This window comes from Halichoerus grypus, chromosome 4 (genome assembly GCF_964656455.1).
Source record: "Halichoerus grypus chromosome 4, mHalGry1.hap1.1, whole genome shotgun sequence".
Classification (NCBI taxonomy): Eukaryota; Metazoa; Chordata; class Mammalia; order Carnivora; family Phocidae; genus Halichoerus; species Halichoerus grypus.
This window is the reverse complement of record NC_135715.1, coordinates 50,276,823-50,298,964: the sequence shown is the minus strand read 5'-3', so window position 1 is coordinate 50,298,964 and position 22,142 is coordinate 50,276,823. Positions and strand designations below refer to the sequence as shown.

The window sequence follows — 22,142 nt, the reverse complement described above, 5'->3', positions numbered from 1 at the left end:
GATGCAAGACATAAAAAGAAATCTGGACGGAAATGTTGCCATTAGTTTGGAAGTTGCTGTTTAATCTGAGTTATTTTGGGGAGGAAAATGACTCACAGAAGCTAAGTGTTCCTACAGATTGTGATATTGTAGGAGGCTGGCATGGCTCTTCATTAATCTTATTTCAATTAGAACTCTTCACAGCCCGCAATTAGAATGTTGCTGCTGTGATGAATCCATACTGTACATGTAGCAGAGACTGTTTTCTAATGAAGAAAAACAGGCCACTTGGCATTTTAAAGACAAATTTCCATTTTGGGTAATTCAATAAATGCTTATGCTTTGCCTGTTCTGTCTACACTCTTAGAATCGTTCCCTCAAAGCTAGCGAAAGTTTTCGATTAATCCTGATCATGTCAAACATAACTGTCGCACATCTTCTAGAATGTGTCTTAACCGTGAGGGAATGCCCCCGTAACAATGTGACACTTGTCTGTAGGTTAGCCTAGGGCTCTGCAGCCTTGGTCTTAAAGGGCCAGAGAGTAAGTATTGACGCTTGTGGGCGGCATGGTCCGTGGCGTGACTGCTCAAATCTGCCACTGCAGCTCGAAAGCATAGACAGTAAGTAAACAACGGGGTGGTTTGTGTTTCCATACAGGTTTATTTACAAAAATAGGTATCTGGCCTGTGAGACATAGTTTTTGACATCCCCCTCCCACCGCACCCCTGTTTATCCATTTTCTGGAGCCTGGGGATCCGGAAAAGATGTTATCACTTTCAAATGTTCCACCTAAATTGTCTATGTTCTTTAGTCAAACTTATGCTTATAATACTGCTTTTAATACTTTTTAGTACTTTTAATACTTCTATCTTCTGGATGACTTGGGAGATTATGAATTTGTATTTTAATACATATATTCTTTTTCTTTTAAAAATTTACTTTTTTTTAGAGAGAGTGGGGAGAGGAGCAGAGGGAGAGAGAGAAAATCTCAAGGAGACTCTGTGCTAAGCACAGAGCCTGACGCGGGGCTCAGTCTCACGACCGTGAGATCATGACCTGAGCCAAAATCAAGAGTCAGGGGCTTGGCCGACCGAGTCACCCAGGCGCCCTGATACATATATTGTTTTACATCTGCTTCCCACTGACGCAGTGAATCAAATTGGACAAATTGTCATCCTCATTTTCCTTTCATAATTTCCATCACTGCAGAATGACTTTTCGGAGGCATTAGAAATGTCAAGATGTGACAACATGAACATTATTTTTTCTTTCAAATATTCAAGTGATGGCAGGCAGGCAAATATTTCCTGTGCCAAGCACCTTGGTAGGCATCCTAAAAGAAAATGTACATCTTTGTTCTTGAATAGAAACACAGCAATAGACTCTCAAAGACAGCATGGGCCAGAGATCGTGCATTCCAGGGTCTCATTTCAGACTTGCAACCTTTTTGAAGAGGCTAGACTTGCAGTCATTCAACAGTAAACATTATAGAGCTGTTATAAATAAATATTAAATATTGAATTGCATGTGCTAAGGACCATAAGGATGACTTCTCCATTGGCATTAAGCATCTGTGATACACCGGGCATGACGCTTTGTGCTGGGATAAAAGAGGACTAAAACAGCAGCTCCAAGGGGCAGACATGTATTTGAGGCAAGGAAGACAAAAGAGAAAAAGCTTAATACAGTCAGCACAGGGCAAGAAAGATTTGCTGGGGTGGCATTTGACCTGAGGCTTGCTGATCATACAGAGAGCATGAAGAGATGGGCCATATAGAAAAGACAGGAAAAGCAGCTGCGAGTTAATCCTACCCTTACCCCGATGCAGTAACAAGAGTATTTTAGCCCCCCCATGTAGTAAAATAAACAGTGGACTAGGATTTGTAAAGCTTTATGAACATGGAAAGTTTATGTTAGCTTTAACATCAACTTGAGTAGAGACAATAAGGAGTATTGGAGAGCATTGATTTCAGACTGAGGTAGAGCTAGAGATGTCCTGTTATTACCACGTAGTTACTGTGTCCCTTCATGCAAGTTATCAAACCTCTGAGGGTCATTTTCTTCATTTGTGAAGGGGACTACTCATAACTATCACTTAGGCTGTTTTTATGTGCAAATACCTACACAAGGGCTTCAAGATGGCCCAATGGCTGCAGTATTTCTAGCCATTGCACCCAGGCATGACAATGTCAAGAGGAAGAAGAAAGATAATAATCTCATATGGCTTGCTTTACAGGCAAGATGCTTTCCCAGAAGCATCTCACTGGGTTTTCTTTTATATCTCGTTGGTCAGAATTGATCACTTGCCCATTCCTGAACCAGTCATTGTTAGGGAGAGTCAGAAGGACCTTGGGCCACCCAGGCGAGGCGAAGGGGGAGTCGCGATCCCCTGAAGCACGTGGCTCTGTGGGAAGGGCTGGGGACTTGTACAAAACAGAATTTTGGTAAGAAAGAATGGGGAGTAGAACCAGTAGTGTCATTGTCTTTTTGGGGATTAAAAGAGATCATGTTGAAAAGGGCATAGGCCAGCACTTAAATGATAGCTAAAACCATTGTTAATTTTATCACTTCAACTCTTATAGATTCAGTTGTATTTTCTTAACCATAAAATGTTCTTTAAGTTTTCTTCTGCGTTAATATTATATGCCAATTTTGCTTCTTTGTTTTTTATATGTGATCTTTCCTAAACTCAGTTTTATTGAAGCATAATTTAAATACATCAAATAATGTTTGATAGACTTAGCAACATGAATCCATTCTTACAACCACCACCCCAATAGAACATTTCTGTTACCCCAAAGAATTCCCTCATGTCACTTTCCAGCCCATTCTTGAACTTCGTATGAATGAAATTATTCAGTATGCTGCCATTTGTCTCTGGGTTTTTTCACTAAATATAGTGGTTCTTTGCTTCATCCATGTTGTTGTTTATATTAGTAATCATCTCTTTTAATTACCGAGGAGTATTCTATTATATTGATATGTTATCAGTTCTTTATGTATGAGTTAATAGACATTTGGACTATTTCTGTTTTTTGTCTCTTGTGAATAAAGTATTTGTGTAGGTTTGTGTTCATCCATTTTTATAGAAATATACTATCATTTCTTTTTTATATACACCTAAAAGTATGGTTACTGGCCCATAACTGAAGCTTGATAAGAAACTACCAAACCATCTTCCAAAGTGATTGTACCATTGTATATTTCCATGAGCAATGAGTAAGAAAGACTGTTCTTACACATCATCACCAGCCATTGGTATTATCAGTCTTTTTGTCATTCGAGTGGGTGTGAAGTGAAATCTCATTGTGGTTTTAATTTGCATTTCTCTGAAGACGAATGATGTCCATCCCCTTTCATATGCTTGTTGGATATTCATTTATCCTCTTTTGTGAAGTGTCTTTTCAAGCCTTTGCCCATTTATTTGTATTTTTCTTATTATTATCAATTTAATGCTGTCCTTTATATATTCTTGATACAAGTCCTTTCTCAGATGTCTATATTTATTCCCTGTCTGTGGCTTTTGTTTGTTTGTTTGTTTTCTTTCTGGGTGCTTTTGATGATCTGAAGTTTTTAACTTGAAGAATTCTTATTTATACATACTTTTTCTGTTTACTCAGTATTTTTTGTATCTATCACAAGGATGCTGTCCTAATCTTCTGTTCAGGAATTTTTATAGCTTTTTTCTTCCAACTTCTTTGTTATTCATGTTTTCTATTTCTTGAGACAGTTTTAGAAATTGTTTTCCAGAAAAATATCTTTTTATTGAAGATTCTATATGTTAATTTATACATGTGCCCACAAATGTAATTTGTCTTAATACAGAAGTATAATTGTGTACGTGCATTTTAAGAAGATGCCATCTATTTTTTTCTTTCCTGTTCCCTCTCCCTACAGCAGCATTCCTACATGAATATACCCCATATTAACAATCTAATAGTTATCCATCCATCTGCCCATCCGTCCATCCATCTATCCATCCATCCATCCATCCATCCATCCATCTACTGTTGAACAGCATTCTTTCATTCTTACAGATGGATTATATCTTGATGGAGGAAATTTGAGTTGCTGTCTTAATTTCTACCTGATACTCTATTCTTTTTCTAGGTACCAGTATTGTAGGGGAGCAATCTGATGCCATTCTAATACTTTTGTGCCATTTCTCTCATTTATTTACTTTTATACTTTCATTTTTCTCTGATGACATTTGCTTCCTCTTTTTGTCATTAGTGATTTGGAAGCCATGCAACTTCTTTTTTCTCTATTTTTTGTTACCTTTAAGTGAAAAACTTTTCTGAATTTGGATTTTTCTAATTGTAATTGGCAAATGACTATTTTACGTATGCAGTGTAAGGTAGAAAATTTATATACTTTCTTCTCCTCTTCTTATGGCCTACCACTTAATTTTTTGTAGGTAAGTTTGTTTAGTTTTTCCTATTTTTATGGTTATTGGCTTTTTTTTAAAGCCTTATAATTCAAATGTTTTGCCAAGATAGACCTAGAAAGGGGTATTCTATCTTGAATTCTTCAAGGAAAAATTCTTTTCAACTTGCAAATTCAATTCTTTATTTTACTGGTAGATTTTTTTGTACTATTTACATGTTCATTGCTTCTTGCTTCTCTTTTGAAATTCATTGTAATGTGTACTTTATCTCCTGGATCTGTCCTCCAAGCCTTTCTCACATCATTTTCTTTTTAAAGATTTTATTTATTTATTTGACACAGAGAGAGAGACAGTGAGAGAGGGAACACAAGCAGGGGGAGTGGGAGAGGGAGAAGCAGGCTTCCCGCTGAGCAGGGAGCCCAACGCGGGGCTCGATCCCAGGACCCTGGGATCATGACCTGAGCCAAAGGCAGATGACTGAGCCTCCCAGGTGCCCTCACATCACTTTTATTACCAGCATTTTCCCCTCAGTTCTTTTAAGCTATTTTTTGGAACTTGATTTTTGTTCCCTAACTCGTGTGTGTGTGTTTGTGAGTGTGTGTGTGTATGTATGCTTTGAAGGGTGGGTGGTACGGAGATATTCTTTTTGTGTAGATAGCCTCAAGCTTACTCTGCCCCTTACTGGCACTTCAGTGGAATATTTCCCACTTCTTGTTTTTTTAAAGATATTTATTTATTTATTTATTTATTTATTTATTTATTTATTCATTCATTCATTCATTCATTTATTTATTTTAGAACGAGAGAGAGAGCATGAGCAGAGGGAGGGACAGAGAGGGAGAGAGAAGGAAGGCTCCAAGCTGAGTGTGGAGTCCCATGTGGGGCTCCATCTCATGACCCTGAGATCATGACTGGAGTTGAAACCAAGAGTCAGATGCTTAACCAACTGAGCCACCAGTTGCCCCATGAATATTTCCCACTTCTGTGATTATGCACACAGAACCTTACATTCTAACAGTAGCCAGTAACATTTCTTGATTGGCAACTTAGTGTGTATTGGCCTAATAATCTTGTTAAATAATTTTCTTATGTCTTTTAAATACTCTCCTACCCAAATGACTCTTTAAGTCATAACACATCAACTTCAATAAAAAGAAATTTAACTACAAAGGAAAATTCTCAAACGCCCATAGCACCAGTTTCCATATTATTCGTGTATCCTTCTTGGTGGTCAGCACATCAGCTTCAGTTATGAGTCATTCTATGTGAATATTAAAATACTGAAGTTCATTTTTACTCTAAGTGCTTTAGTGTCACTGGGTTTTATGACCGCAACATGTGAAGTGGGACATGTTCCTTCTTTCTTTAATAGAGGGTCAGGATATTCTTGGGAGGTTGGATGACTAACCTGAAGTCATACATCAGTTAAAAAAGGGGTTCCATTTAGAACTCACAGTTTCCTGATAGTCACTGCTTGGCGTTCATGCAGAATTTTAAAGTAGCTCTTAAATATGGATGACATAATTCTTAGCTTGCCATGCTATGCTGCTTGTCCTGAGTCTTCATCCATCTCAATCTCTTGCATGCCTGATGTCCTCTCATTCCTTGTCTAAGTTCCAGTTTAAAAGTATAAGTAAAAAATGCATTGTACGTATTGGACAGAATACATGATCAGATTTGAGTAAGTATCCTAACTAAGAGAAACAAACTTTTTTCTTTTCATGTTGGGGGTCTGGTAATATTTAGCAACATTCAGTTTTGGGGATACTGAATCACTAATAGTTTGTTGTTTGTTTTGAATATTTGCTCCCACACATTGTACTGTGAATACTTCCTCATTATTTATTTGTGACTAGAGTCATCAATTGACTTATGTTTTTAGAATTTTAATTGGCAAATGATGTTCCCATACATTTTAAAGCTATTTTCTATGGTGAACCAATAAATTTAGTTTTAATTGACACAAATAAACAAAGCACATTTCTAATCTTACAGAGAATTTATATCCCACACCATTTAGATATGATGTGTTCATAGCCCAGATTCCTGTAACCACTGACATTTTTCCCTATGTTAGTAACTATTAGTGGTATATTTAAGAAGTAGCACATTGAGCAAAAGATTCCATAAGCTGTAAACAGGAGCTCATAAGACCTTGTATGTTGTAAGGACCTTATACATTGTAAGGAAACCTGCCCTATTGGGTGATAGAATCCGGCTGTAGATTGTAGTGATTGTTTGAATTTCAGAAGGAAATTATTCAACAGCTCCAAGATCTTAGAGTCTATTATCAGTGGGAGTGGATAACTAAAATGTGGTAGACATTTACTAAGTAACACTAGGCAATGGTTAGAAGCAATGAATTGGATGTACGTGGAGCCCAATGTTCTGCTCTTAAGAGGTAGATTTTAGGAAGAGAAGTAAGAACTTGAACTGTATCCATACCATTTAGGGAACTTAAAAACACATTCATGCACACTGAAGCACATGTACAATGAGCAAAGGAAATGTACATATTCAAGATCATATATTGGTCACATTTGAATGAGTTCCTGTGTGGAGGACGGGAAATGGAGAATAAAGGGAAAACATCTTTTAAAAAATTAAGAGAATATCAGTTAAAGGTATTATATGGACTAAGATGACAGTGTACCAGTAGCTGAGGATTATGAGAATTATGATGAACTCAACCCTCTTCACGAGTCTACGGAAATTATATATACAGTATTGCCCTGCTGGGAAGACTACTGACCGGAGAGTCAGGAAACTTGATCCTAGCGTATGTTCTGCCATATCTGCCTTGCTGTCAGCTAGCAATACAGAGTTGACCAAGCCACATCAAGTTGTGGACCTGAATTTCCTTCTCTGTAAGTTCAGGTGTTTGAAAATATGCTCCACAAGGTTTCTTCTAGCTTTAAGCTTTGATATATATACGTTCATTTATTCGCACATACAGTGGGGGGTACACACATATGTATGATTACTAGAAGTGATGTACTTAATTATAATGAAAAACTTGTTGGACTGAAGCCCGGTCCTCTCTTGGTCAGTATTAGCAAAAGGGCTTTCCTACGCTGTATCCTACAGAAATCCTGCTGATGTTACATTTTGGTGGCGATCCTGTGAAGGCAGTAGAACTAGTGTTGTTGAGGTAAATTATGGTTATGCCTAAAGATCGGGCACTTCTCATCTAAGCCTCGGATGGAGCCAAGGGCTGGATTAGAACGTAAGGAATTGTTCACCATCCCAAATATGCTGTCGGAACAGATTTGCCTCCTGGATGCCTTCCTGGTGTCTTGCTGCTCACTTCTGTCACTCATGCCTGGTGTCAGACTCTGGCTTCTCTTCGCCTGCCTGGCACTTCGATTTGCTGCCGCGTTGCCTGTGTGGTTCTGGCATCGTGGGATGCTTCACTGACGTATTTGGTGGTGCTTGGTTGCAGCCGTCTACTCCCTAAAAGCTTCTATTAAACAAGGGCCAGACCCTAATCTAGTTCCTTGTAATCCTTTCCTGCTGCCACCCTACCTCGTTTCATTTTGGCATTCTGGTCTCTCTTGGGTTATGGGGCTTATGAGAGGCACTTGGTAAGAACGATGAAAGTCTCCCGTTTTAGTCTAGATCTTGGATTGAACTAAGTTACACCAACAATTCACATTTTTATGTTTCCACAGCACCAATGTCTTTACTTTTTTTGGTAGAAGAAAAACATGTTGGGTATGTAGCTGGTACTAGATCTAAATAAGTCTTTTTAGATAAGACTTTCTCATGCTCACATTTTCTTATAATTTTGAAGGGCTTTAAATACTTATGCCATGACAACTTTGAATAAAATCTTGGGGAGTTTTTCTTTCCTTCTTGACAGCTTTTTCGTGAAAAATCTGTTCTCCCCGTTATCAGGAGACTTCTGATTTTAGCAACACAGAAGACTCATTTAACATAGCCCTCTTCCTAGTAGCAATAAAAATCTAAATGCATATGAACAGGATGGAATATATACAGAATTTAGATATGTAAACACTGAGCTTGAAAATAAGAAAAGGAAAACCCGAATGCCCACACCAGTGATTAAAGCCAGAGCAGTAAGCATCCCAGCTGATGTCACAGCAAACTGGGACCTAACACTCCTGGTTATAGGAGCTCAGGGGCTGAGTTTCTAACAACCATATGGGGACAGGAGGTAGGAGCCTTGGCTTATATAAGATGTGGAGCTTGAGTTAAGACTCTTGCATAAGGCTGGTTCCTGGAAGTGCTGCCTGCTCAGTGAGAGTCTCTGTACTCTTCCTGAAGCTCTGGAGGTGGGGTGAAGTTTCCCATGAACTAACAAAGGCACCAGTAGTGCCGTGTTTGGATTATGTGACCAAATTTATATTTTGGCATGATGTGGAGTTCCCCAAGCCAGGAAATTTATTATAAAAATTAGTCCCTTGGGGTGCCTGGGTGGTGCTGTCAGTTGGGCATCCGACTCTTGGCTTTGGCTCAGGTGGTGATCTCAGGGTCATGAGATTGAGCCCTGCATCGGTGTTGGGCTCCATGCTCAGCGGGGAGTCTGCTTAAGATTATCCTTCTCCCCCCCTCTCTGCCCCTCCCCACTGTACGCTCTCTCTCTCTCTCTCTCTCTAAAGTAAGTAAATAAATCTTAGGACAAAAAAATTAATCCCATATTGGTAAAACCCATGAATCTCCCTCGAGAAGCAAATGCATCACTCCTCTGTCAGGACTTTCCTACAACCCAGGCTATACAGAACTCCTAGAGTTAAAACAATCCCTGGTAAAAGTTACAAACCATAAGAGACATAATCCACTGTAGAGATCCAGAAGTTACCTACTAAGAACTTGGGTAAAAAAATCTGAAGGACATTATAAAATACACGTTTAAAATGACTTAAGGAATAAAGAAGGACTAGAAACCAAAATAAAACAACAAAATACAGTGAGGTTTAAAAGGTAGAAAGGGCTAAAGGGGGAAGGAAGTTTCTGAGCCCTCATATATTAAAATATTTTATATTCTCTCATGAGTTGTCATGTCCTGCATGTATTCATGTTTCTATTATAACTATATATACACCTATAATTGAATATAGTTAATATACTTATTATTTAACATAGTTAATAATTACATAACTGTAACTATATATATATCATCTCACATGGGGAGATGATATATATGATATATAACAAATGCCATTAAAACCAAATCCATGGGGCACCTGGGTGGCTCAGTCAGTTAAGCATCTGACTCTTGATTTCGGCTTAGGTCATGATCTCAGGTCCCGGGATCCAGCCTTGTGTCAGGCTCCACACTCAGTGGGGAGTCTGCTTTTCTTCTTTTCCCTCTCCCTCTGCCCCCCTGCGCCCCTCCTTTCAAAAATAAATAAATAACTCTTTAAAAAAATCTTAAAAAAACCCCGAAAATCATAATAGAAAAAAAAATTTCAATCCCATCCAATGATGACCAGTTTTTAGAAATTCTCATTATAAAGGTTGTTACTTGTAGTTATGAAAAGTTTTTTAGAGTAGTCCAATCTTTTCAAAGACCCAGGTGTTCTACATGGATTTCTCTTGAGTAAATAAGTTTCACTAAAAGTAGTGTTTAGTCATAGGCTATGTATTTACATTCTCTAATACTACAACATAATAAAGTATTCACCTCCTTGCAGATTTGAAGTATACAATGTTTTAAGATAAACTATCATGGACAAGAAAATTTTTTTAAAACCCCCTCAACTAAAGCACTGCCTTTAATGGTCTTTTAGTGAGTGTTCTCGTATTTTATTTCACATTCAACTCTTTCATTCTAAATTCAGTGCTGTGATTACTACTTGTCTCAGTTGAATTTCAATGCTAGCCTTTCCAATTATTTCCTAAATGCTCAATTCCTTACTTATGTGCAGTAAATTTCTCATACCTTATAGAATCCCAATCAACATTCCTCAGGGCACTTTGCATTCTTTCTAAGTCTTCAAAGTCTTCTTTCCCAAAATCAGAAATGCTTGCATTCTTTCTCTTCATAAGCAGCATACTCTCTTGAGCATTTCAAATCAAATAATGAGTTGATAACTAGATTTGAGATGCTCCCCAGCTTCAATCTGATTTATCATACTTGGCTGAATTTTTAGGAAAGGTTCCAGGAGAAAAAATAAATAAAAAGCAAAACCCCCAAAAACTTTTCTCCATAAAGACTAGGCAAAGAAACTCTTAGGAGCAAAAACCAATGTGACTTGAGGACAGAACTTTTATTCTTTTCTGTAATTAAATTGCCATTATCCCAATCGATATCTGTGTAATTAAAATCTTTCGAGGTCGATATTCCAGCCCGTCCATGGTTGTTCACTGTTAGCCTTAAGAAAACTTATTCTCTTCAGCTTCTCAACTCTAGGTTGTTTGTACATAAAAAAGTGTTATTTTCAAGATCCGGTGGATCCCAGCTTTTGAGGGAGAAAAAGAGATGGAGAATGAGAGTGAGGGAGGAAGGCAGGCAGGGAAGAGGAGGGGGAGGGAAGGTGGGTGGAGGAGGAGACAGAGAGGGAGGGAGAGAGATTTTTAATATTGCAATTAATAGACTGGTTTTGACCACTAATTACATTCCTGGATACTTGTTTGATTCACTACATACTTTTTTCTGAGTAAACATGAAAAAGAAGATTGGTTAAATCTATAAGGCATTTCATACATCGCATTTATAATATGTTAAAAAACATATCAATATGCAAGGGTGTGTTCGGGGCTAGGGAAGTGAAACTAACATAAAGAAAATAAATCTAATTCCTGCCTTTAAGAAACTTCAATTCTTGACTAATGTCAAGATAAAGTATCAATAGATGAAGCAAAACAGTACACCAATTGATTGATCAGGATGTCACATAACAGAATTAGTATGGGTTACATTTTTCCTTGCTATTTAAGGACTTGTTTATTTAAACCTCTGTGTTGGCTTTGTATGTCACATAACCCTTCTTGGTTTATAGTCGGAAGACACCAGCTTGTGGCCTGAGATTTATCTATATCTATATCTATATCATCTATATCTATATCTATATCTATATCTATATCTATATCTATATCTATATCATCTATATCTATATCTCTATCTATCTATCCCTGGAGGTATATATATCTATATATAGATAGATACCCAGAAACCAAAACCAGTGGTTCTGTGTGACCACAGTAGAGAATCATTGTTGTATTATTTGAAGTTTTATCTGCTGTTTTACATTTCCAGTGGCCTAAACATGAAACGAGATTGTTTCTTTCTAGTGCTATTTTCTTCTGGATTTTAATTTTGAAGCACCAATCTGGAACATAAAATATGCTGATTAATATTTACTGAGACTGGAAAAACATGCCACCTTACATGATCCAGGATCTGGTCACGGTTTGGTAGTTCAGAGCCTCATTCGGTTTTGTCTTTGTGCCCAGAGATGTCTAGGCTCAAGGGAAATGATTCTGGTGGTTGAAACTTATGGCGACTCATGGTATTTGTTAGTTTACAATGTGAAGTGTAAAATGAAAACAGAACTTCCAAACAGAAGGGAAAGCATGTGTCCATGGGTCGGTAAATCCTTTCCCCAGGATGAAAGCCTACCTAGGAAGTCAAGTTATGGTCAAAGGCTGTTTTGTGAGCCTGGTATCAGAACAAAGAAAGTTAGGTCAATTGTTACAACTGTTGAGTTGACTGACCAGAACATGAGTTCAACTCCTCGGGGCGTCCTTAGATACCTCTCTCACTGCAACCCCAAGCCCTGCCTGGCATGGATGTTTGGATAGGGGTTTTTCCCACTCCCCCTTGGGTTTACAGTTGCTGATGCTCATTAGCATTGAACCCCCTCAACACATGGCACATCTCATCCATTAGGGGTACAATTTTACTTGTTTAATTTCAGATATAGAATCTACCCTTAAATTTGGTGGGCATCTTACCATAAACCTCTGTATGCTAAAATACTATGAATTAACTTTTCATGAATGACTATCTTTCATGCTCTACTGAAATGGTAGTTCCTTAAGGGTAAAAATATAGCATATTATAAAATCTTTGTAATTCTCTTTGGTGGTCACACCATAACCTTGCTATTGGGACAGAACTCTGCACATGGGGAAAGGAGCATTTCCTGAGCAATTGCTGTGGACTGCTACCTTATTTCATTCATATATAATCTTATATATAAATACATAGTACTTTGTGATATTATGATCCTCATTTTATAAATAAGGAAATTAAAGCTGAGAGAAATTAAATACATTGTTCAAGTTTGTAGCTAGTACATTGACAGAGCCAGAATTTAAATCTCTGATTCTTTGACTTCTAATCCTATGTGCGTGTGTGTGTGTGTGTGTGTGTGTATGTGTATGTGTATGTATGTAGGGTTGTGAGACAGATAACTTGCATTAGGTTGCCTTCTGATAAATACACTATGTTGCCTCATATAATATATGATCAATAAAGGTTTTTGATGTATGATCAAAAAGTAATATTTATCACTTAATCATTTTCTTACAGCGCCCACATATTTTCATTTGCTGTTTATAGAGGTTTGGGAAATGGGGTGGATTTTAATTGTTTTGATCATTTAATGTTTGGCAATGTGAGCACAATAGTGACTGCTCAATAAATACCTCAGTGGAAAGAAGGGAATTATAGGGACCTTTGATTCTGTAGCTAGACTTAGGAGGTATAACTAGCTAAAGGACAGTCAGTCCTTCTCTGTTCTCTTTACTCAAAATGTGAATAATATAAAATCATATTTAATATAAAGTTATTGCTACCTATGTGGAAAGGATCTAGAGAAAGGATTTGCTATTTAAAGTGATTCATGGCAAATGTATTAGAAAAATAGGAAACACTTTATTATCAAAACACACACACATGCGCACGTACACACGAAGCAACCCTTGGGTAGAATGAAACTTTTTCCTTGTAAAGTCAGGAGGTGGATTTAGACACTTGTATCACTCCGGGCAGTTTCAAATCAGGCAACCCAGAAAGCACAAGTTGAGAATCTTTGGACTGGCAGTGGACCCACTGTGCGTGAGATGTGCTGTAGCCTCGCAGCTCTACTAATCAGGGTGCTGAGAGCAGAGAGAAGCAAACCACAGGTTCTTCCGTTGTACAGCAAAAGTGTTCTTAACGATTGGAGAGCAGTCTTAAAAAAACACTTCTGTTGCCAGCGGAGCTGACACCCGGGGGGAGCCTTTCCGCCTTCCCCTCGCACTCTAGCTGGAATGTTAGTGTAGGTACAAGTGTACGGTCCCAGATGGACCACGTGGTGGCTGGAGATTGCACGGAGGCCTCCTCCTACTCCATTTGATACTGCATTTCTTAGACCAGTGTCCACCATCCCCTCCCAAAGCCCCGCCTGCTGACCTTCAGCGGTCCTGTGAAATTCTCTTGGGATAATACACAACCCCTTATCTAATGAGATATTGATGCAATACATTTGTATGAGTTTTGCTAGTTCTCATTTGCAATGATATTTTTACAGAGGTATGTGTTGCATAGATTGTGCCCATTACAGAGTTTTGTTTCTGCACACGATGAGGTGGCATCTTTATTACCTATATCCAATGTCCTTTTCTAGAGTCCTCTTTTGCCTTGGTGTTCTTAAGGCAGTTAATCGATTACTAAGGGTTGTTCTCAAAGTATTGTGGTCTAGTTCTTTAATTTTTTGTTCGTCTTCCTATTAGGCCTATTAAAGGTCATTTAAAAATATTCTGAGTTCTAGAGAGAATTGAAAAAAGTTGATTATAGATTTTGACTCTTCTTACGATTTGTCAAATTTTAATTAACATTACTCATATAATGCAAAATTCCAAACATTCCCCTTCCCCCCCCCCCCCACCAAGTGCTATCAAGTTGATCTTAGGTTTACTAGGAAGGGCCCATAAATTAGTATTCTTAATCCAATGATTTGGGTATGTTTTATCCAGATGTTATTGTTAAGGAACTTACAGAATTTAAGTTGGGAAAGAGCTAACATTTCTTGAGTGACTACTGTGTAGAGATTAGTGTGTCACATACATCACTTTGGTAAACAGACCCGGCTCTGGGAGGCAGATATTAATATTTCCATCTAGTAGACGAAGGCATGAAACTTGAGGCATGTTAGGTGGCTTGCCAGACTCTAAGAGCCTGACTCCAAGGCCAGTGCACCCTCGCACTATTTCTGTAAATATTTGTATATGTGCTTTCTAAATGTTATTTATAAAAATGAACATAGCATATATTCTGTAGAGATTGATGCTTTCTCTGATTTTGTCTTCATGTTCTATGAGTTTGTGACTTTAAAAAAAAAATTTGAGAGAGAGAGAGAGCATGAGCAGTGGGGAGCAGCAGAGGGAGAAGCAGATTCCCTGTTCAGTGGGGAGCCCAACACAGGGCTGGATCCCAGGACCCTGAGATCATGACCTGAGCTGAAGGCAGACAGTTAACCGACTGAGCCACTCAGGCGCCTGAGTTTGTGACATTTTGATACGCAGTTTGAACCTCTCATTCTTCTTCAATACGTTCATCACACATAATTACTATGAGATTGTCATTTCAATTATCTCCCATAAATTCTCTCCTTTGCATCTGTTACTTATACTCCCCCCTCTCAGTTAGCATCTTCTCTGCACTCTTAATTCTAATGTGCACTTCCAAAAGCTTGCACTACTGGTTTTTAAGAATTTTTATCCCTGAGTTCGATATTCACCATGCCCCACATTACCCTCCTGATGGTACTCGTATTTTTTCCATTACATGACCAGGAATGAGTATATTGAGAATAATATCAATAAAGATGTTTTGCTTTTTTGCAGGTGGTCTAAATTCTGCTTAGATCATGCTGTCCTTAGATAAGAATTGCTGTTGCTGTAAGTCCTATAAGCATGAGCCTGAGAAGACATACCCAGTTTAATGTACTTGTGCCCTTAGTGGTTGGAACTCAAGGGGAAGTTGCTGCTACCAACTTATATCAGCAAGATAGCTGCCATTTATTAGGCACTCCTAATGTGCCAGGTATTATACAGGCACTTTATAAACATTCATATCTTAAATATGTATCTGACCTGACATGTACAGCACTCAGAACAGTGTCTGCTAGTAAACTGTACACAAATGTTTGCTTTTATAATTTGCATCATCATCACCATTGTCTCGTTTAAAGCCTTCAATGATCATTGGGCTGGAGATATTATTATTCTCATTTTGAGGCAAAGGAAATTGAGGTTAATCAACGCTGAATTACTTGAAAGGTAGAGACTGAATTTCAGTGCAGGTATATTTGATTTCTAAGACTATCTTCTTCCTGCTCAGTTACACTGCCCTCCCCCCCATAAGTGGGTAATGAACACAAAGAAAAATATTTCCCTGCTTCTGACCTTCACCAGGTGGGAACACCTTCCTGTCTTCCTGAGGGGAGCATGTCACGCAGGGGAGACTAATCCAAAAACCATGGCTGACATGTTCACTGCATAGACTGGTGTTTGGAGAAGTCTCTGTGGCCTTGAGGAGAAAGTAGCTGGGTTCCTAGGGGACCCTCTGAATATCTAAAATGTTTTGATTGCTCTGTTTATCCCAGGAAAGATAACTGCTAACTCCTGTCTCCCCCAGGGCATTCTGATTTTCCAGACAGAACTGGACTCTGGTTCCATAAATGCTTGTCTTATACTCTCCTTTGTCCCTTGTCATCACTTCTTCTGAACCTGACAGCAGCTGTGTGCCGTCTATTAACCTGTCATATTCATTGATCTCCCTAAGAAATCAAACTGTCCCTCTAATTCCCCTGTCTGATCTTTGCTCGCCAGAGCTTACTGACAAAACTGTCCCCTCGCAGAAAAGTATAGTCTATTCACTTTGGCTCTAATAGCCTCACATGCTGTATAGTCAATACACGATTTTCTGTACATTTTAAACTTTATGGCCTCATTGAAAATGAAAACTGTTTGCAGATAACTCTGATTTCACCTCCCATGGCTGTATGAAAATACAACCAAAGTAAACCTAGAGATTAAGGAAGCTTATAAAGGAAAGTATAAAACCTTTCCATTGGAACTTTTCATTTTTCAACAGAATATAGGGTGTACTTTGTAATTCATAATATCCAAATCCAAAATGATGTCTAATTTTCTTCTTATTTGTTGGAGAATGATGATAGAGGATTATAAAATCTCCAGTGTGGCTTAATATAGTTACAATGAAGCTGTGGTCATTCCCTTTTCTGTTTAAGAACCTTAGGAAATTCTCCACTCTTTGATGATGCTGTTCTTCTCACGATGTCACCGTAAAGGCATGACTTCTTTGCCAAAACTAGGTAATTTGAGAATAAGCACATCCTCATTAATTCTTTCATTATTCAGTAATAACTCTGTACTAGAGCTTGTATTAGTCAATGTCCAGCCAGGATAACATGAGTTTTTCTAGGCATTTCAAGCAGAGAGAATTCAACAGAGGAAATAAGTTAAAAAAAACATGTTGGATGTTGGACGTTCATTGCAGCATTATTCACAAAAGCCAATCTGTAGAAACAACCTGTGTCCATTCATAGGTGAATGGACAAAGAAAATGTGACATATATATATATTATGTATGTGTACACATATGTACATATGTATGTATACACACATATACACACAATGGAATATTATTCAGCTGTAAAAAAGAAGGAAATCCTGTCATTTGCAACAACATGGTTGGGACCTTGAAGACGTTATATTGAAGGAAATAAACAGAAAAAGACAAATGCGGTTATGATCTCACTTATCCATAGAATCTGAATAAACTGAAATCATAGATACAGAGAACAGATTGGTGGTTGCCAGAGGTGGGGGTGGGGAGGGAGGCAGGTGAAATGGGTGAAGGTGGTTGAAAGGTACAAACTTCCAATAATAACACAAATAAGCTCTGGGGGTGTAATGTACAGCATAGTGACTCTAGTTGGTGGTACTCTATTGTATGTTTGCAGAAGGCCAAGAGAGCAAGTCTTAAAAGTTCTCATCACAAGAAAAACATTTTTTGTAACTGTGGGAGGTGACTGTTGTTAAATAAACTTACTGTGATGCCCATTTCACCGTATATACCTATATTAAATTCTGTTGTGCGTTTTGGACTAATACAATGTTCCATGTGAATTATATCTCACTAAAACTGGGGAAAATATATATTGGGAGGATCAAAATAGCAAAAGAGAAAAACAGGTGGTTATCCAGAATTTGGAACTACTGCCCCATTGGGCTGAAGGCTAGGAGCTTAGCGGCCAGTGTGCAGGGGGAGCTGTAAGTCTTTTGGCGAGCGTTAGCCTCGCGCTGCGGCCACTGAGCAGGAAGCTAGGAGTCTCCTCTCCTACAGATACTCCAAAACTGCCCCAGAAGCTGCTGGGGATGAAAACCTCTGGTAGTCTCTCTACAAAGCTCTAGATAGGGTATTCCCTGTCCTTGGAACTCACCCTTCCTCCCCCCGCACCTGACATCCCACTGCCCTGCCCTCCACTTGGCTATCTTTTCTATTTCTAAAAAAAAAAAAAATCAGTGTGCTTTTCAACATCTAGCACAAGATTGTTACATGTGGAAATCTCCAATTTTATCATACCCGTCCCTGTCCCTTGGATCGTGTCTATGATTGCAGTGTCATGGTGTATGTTACCTGTGTACTTGTCAGCCTACCCTCTTTAAGTTGAGAGCTTCTCAACGTTGCGCCTTTTCTTGTTTGTTTATATCTTCTCAACTAGCATGGGACCTATTAACTCTCAACTAATATTTGTCAAATGTATTTTAATTGAACTGAAGTATGCAAATACATAGAACTATGGCATATCTTGATGGGTCTCATATGCTGGATCAGGAATTGAAACGTTGTCCTGCAGGTGATGGAGAGTTGTGCATTGGGAGACTTGCAGAGACATGCTGTAATTCAGTGAGTCTGAGCTGGACGAAGTTAGAGCTAGTACAGAGTGCCCCTCCATATCTGCAGTATCCAATAGGAGCTGAGGGTATACATTTAGCTTGACTCTTCAGTGACCACTGTTTTTTGTTTTTTGTTTTTTTCCCCTCATTTGGGACTTGGGAATGTAATTTTATCTTACTTTATTGTGGAGGTGGGGCTTTTTCCAGGATTAAAAAGTGCTCTTTTTAGACCTTCCAAAGGTATCTGGCTGACAGGTTGGCTGAAGTTTTATAATCAACCATTTATAATCATGAAATGTTCTAATTATAAAAAGTAATATAGTCAGACATTCTAAATTATGTTCCAATTCCCTTTGCCAAGTGCCTTTTCAAACCTTTTTGCTCTGGCATCTTTCTTTTTGTAATACTCTTTTTACAACACAGAAAACCGAGGAAACTGAGGAGAGTCTAACTTCAGAAACAGTATAACTCTGAACAAATTTAAAGGTGGGAGTATAAGTGGCTCAAGATAAATCACAATCTAATACCCTACCTTACAAACCTAAACTCAAGTTTTTCCTCGTGGAAACACTAGAACACTAGAGCTAGATGCTCATCTGCCTGAAGGTAAAAATAACAGTGGCAACAGAGAATATGCAGTTGCAGAAAAAGCTGTGTGAAGGAAAATTCCATAGATCTGGACTCAGAGAACCTCTCCTTTGATTTTTGATTTTGTTCTTCCAATTAGCTGTGAGTTTTTGAACAAGTTATTTAACCTCTCTGGACCTTAGTTTTTTCATCAGGGATGTTGTGAAATTTAAAATTACTAAAGCTTTGAAGAAGCGGTTTGCAAATTGCAATATTCTATTGGAACAAGAGTCATTGTTTTCCAGAGAATGGGTCAGTCAATTGATGAAATTCTGGAATAACAACACAAATATGTCATTTTTAATGAACAGTTTTGAATGCCGGCTATGATGGTTCATTTTATGTGTCAAGCGAGCTGGGTCAAACTTTATTCTTGTGTTTCTGTGAGGATTTTTTGGGATGACATTAACATTTAAATCAGTGGACTTGAGTAAAGGAGATTGTCCCCCATAATGTCGGTGAGCCCATCAATTGAAGGCCTGAATGGAATAAAAGGCTGACCCACCTCTGAGTAAATGAAAATTCTGCCTGATGGTCTTCGAACTGGGACATCAGCTCTTCCTGGTTCTACAGCACCTTCTGACCTTTGGACCAGAACTGGGACATTGGCTCTTCCAATTTTGAACTTGCCAGCCTCTGTAATTGTGTGAGCCAATTTCTTAGATAGGTAGATAGATAGATAGATAGATAGATAGATGTCATACTGGTTCTGTTTCTCTGCAGAACCCTGACTAATATACCTACTGAGGTGATCTTGAAATATATGGTCAAAGTTCTTTGACATTCTTCCCTCCAAAAGGTGAAGCCTAGTTCTGCTATCCCTTGAACCTAGTGACTTGCTTCTAAGGAACGGAATGCAGAAGAGACAGTGTGTGGCAAGGTGATAAAAGGTACTATAGCTTTCTTCTTATTTCCTCTCTTAGATCACTTTCTCTAAGGGAAGCAAGTGTCATGTATAAAGATGTTCACGTGATGAGGAACTGAGGCTTCCAGCCCACAGCCATGTGAGCCATCTTGAAAGTGGACCCTCCAGCCCACCAGGCCTCCAGAAGACAGAAACCCTAACTGACATCATCACTGCAACTTCCTGAAAGATCCTGAACCAGAACCATTCAACAAAGCTGCTCCCAGATTCTTCATCCATAGACAGTACATGAAATAAATGTTTTTTTGTTTTTAAGCTATTATGTTTTAGAGTACTTTGTTTTGCAGCGAGATAACTAATATGCCTATGTTGAGTCCATTGCGTTATTCTGGACCCTTCATTCCTGGACTCAGGATGGTGAATGGTTACTGGGAGGTACCGAGAATCAGTAGGAAAATTTTCATTTCCTTTTCTATTTGCACCAAGATTTGGGAGAGTGGCCAACATTCAGTAAGCCTGGATCAAAATTCGAAGTGCCCTTGTTGATCTGGGCAGGATGTCAAGACAACCCAAATGAAGGTCAATTCGGGCAAGGACAGAGCAGCAGGCCTAGGAAGAAAAGCAAACCCTTCATCAGCATAATGGGGCATAATTGGCTGTGTGAGAACGAAGGTCAGGCTCCCTGCGAGCTTAAAATAGGTGTTCAATACGTATGCATTGATTGATGTTGGTTGATTTATTTTGAATGCCAGACAGACTGTGAGTCATCAGTGTTGCAATATAGCTTAAATAAATGTGAGTTGTGCCTGGAAAAATAGCAATTCAGCAGTGAGGACCATAAAGAACCATTCAGCCTCTCCCTGGGCGGCTTTCCTTGTCCCACCTGCCGCAGACTTCTGATTACTGAGAGAAAGGAGCTTCCCAGGTGGAAGATGAGTAATGCCTCAGGGAGAAATGAAGGAGAGTCTTCAACGGCAAAGCCTTTGGCAGAGGAGCCTAACCAATTGCTCTCAGTTTCAAGTGAGGACCTGGACTGATTTCTCTATAGGGAGATTAGTGGTGTGATTTGCAAAGATGCTGAGACAGCCTCCGACTAGACTGACAGTGAGAGAGAATGGGATCGGGGGAGGTGATTGCCAGTTGGAATAGAAGAGAAATTTGATACTGTGGTGAGACATGGTTCACACAAAGATATTGCTTAATTTTGTTTTTGCCACTCTCTTGACGAAAACTTTGCCATGTTTCGGCTTCAGTGGAATACATGGAAATGTGGCTCATGCTCTAGGTCATGTTAAAATATTCTTTTCTCTGTTTTGGAGAGTAGGGCTCTCTGTGTGAAGTGCTGAGGGCCACGTGATTAACGTGCTCCCATGCTCTAGTTTCCCCGGGAGAATCTCTGTTTACACATCTTGTCCTAGGTGTCATTATTTTAGTGCCACTTTTACTCTGAAGGATCCTGATTTGGACGATTCGTTATGTGGCAGCCCACTTCCTGTCATAGTGGGAGGGCAACATGGTAGAGAGGCTAGCAAGACGGGCTCTAGCACAGAGCTCCCTGAGGGAAAAAGCTCTGCCACTTCATCGTCACGTGACGTTGGATAAATTCTTTGATATCTCTGGACTGTGGTTACGGTAAAGTGGGGATAATAGTAACGTCTATTCCTGTGGTTGGGGTGAGGATTACATGAGTTACTAGGCACAAAACCCTGCCAATGGTGCCTGACCTATGAAAGCTCTGTAACAGCATTAGGTTTGGTTCATACTAAATCTTCACAAAACTCTTGTAATGAAGCTGTCCTCATGCCACTTTGTAATGAGGACACTGCACCATCAAGAGGAAAATTGAGGAACTTTTCATAGGCAGACCAGCTAGATGGTAGTAGGTGCAGGAATTGGTCTTGACTCTCACCTCAGAGCTGGCCCTTGCTAGAAGATTCTACAAAGTATTCCTCAAAGCCTCTTTATGTCCTTTCTTCATTTTCTAGAGCAAGTCAGTATGAGGCATTATACCTGCATTCTTATTCTCATTCAATTCTATACCAGTTCTAGCCAGAACAGAGATTTATTTTTTAAATTTTATTTGCGGGGCCTGGGGGAGGAGGACTGTTTCTGTTATCAGATGGTGTCTTGCACCTGCATGAGGTTCACAGAGGAGGCCAGGCCAGGAGCTTACCCATGACGATACTGGTTTTCCTTAATCACGTCGCCCCGAGAACTTGAGAGTCTGAGATCATTTCCATTGTGGAGCTTGGCAGAAATGTCCTGTGGGGAATCTGTGGAGGCAGGCCTAAAATAGCCTCGCAGAGTCTATGCATCACGTGAAGAGCAAAAAAGGATAATTTACATTCACCCAGCAGCAGAATGACATGGCCCAGAGAGCCAGCAGACCTTGGCTGCCCAGGCCAG

At 39.1% G+C, this 22,142-nt stretch overlaps 1 long non-coding RNA gene across 1 annotated transcript in view; it reads left to right on the top strand.

Annotated features, from left to right (window-relative positions):
* LOC144381476 (uncharacterized) overlaps nucleotides 1–20,021 on the top strand; it is a 28,798-nt gene extending 8,777 nt beyond the window's left edge. The window contains exon 3 of the long non-coding RNA XR_013446724.1: nucleotides 19,795–20,021. This is a non-coding gene — a long non-coding RNA (uncharacterized LOC144381476). The remainder of the gene's footprint in view (nucleotides 1–19,794) is intronic.
* Nucleotides 20,022–22,142: the final 2,121 nt, after the last annotated feature.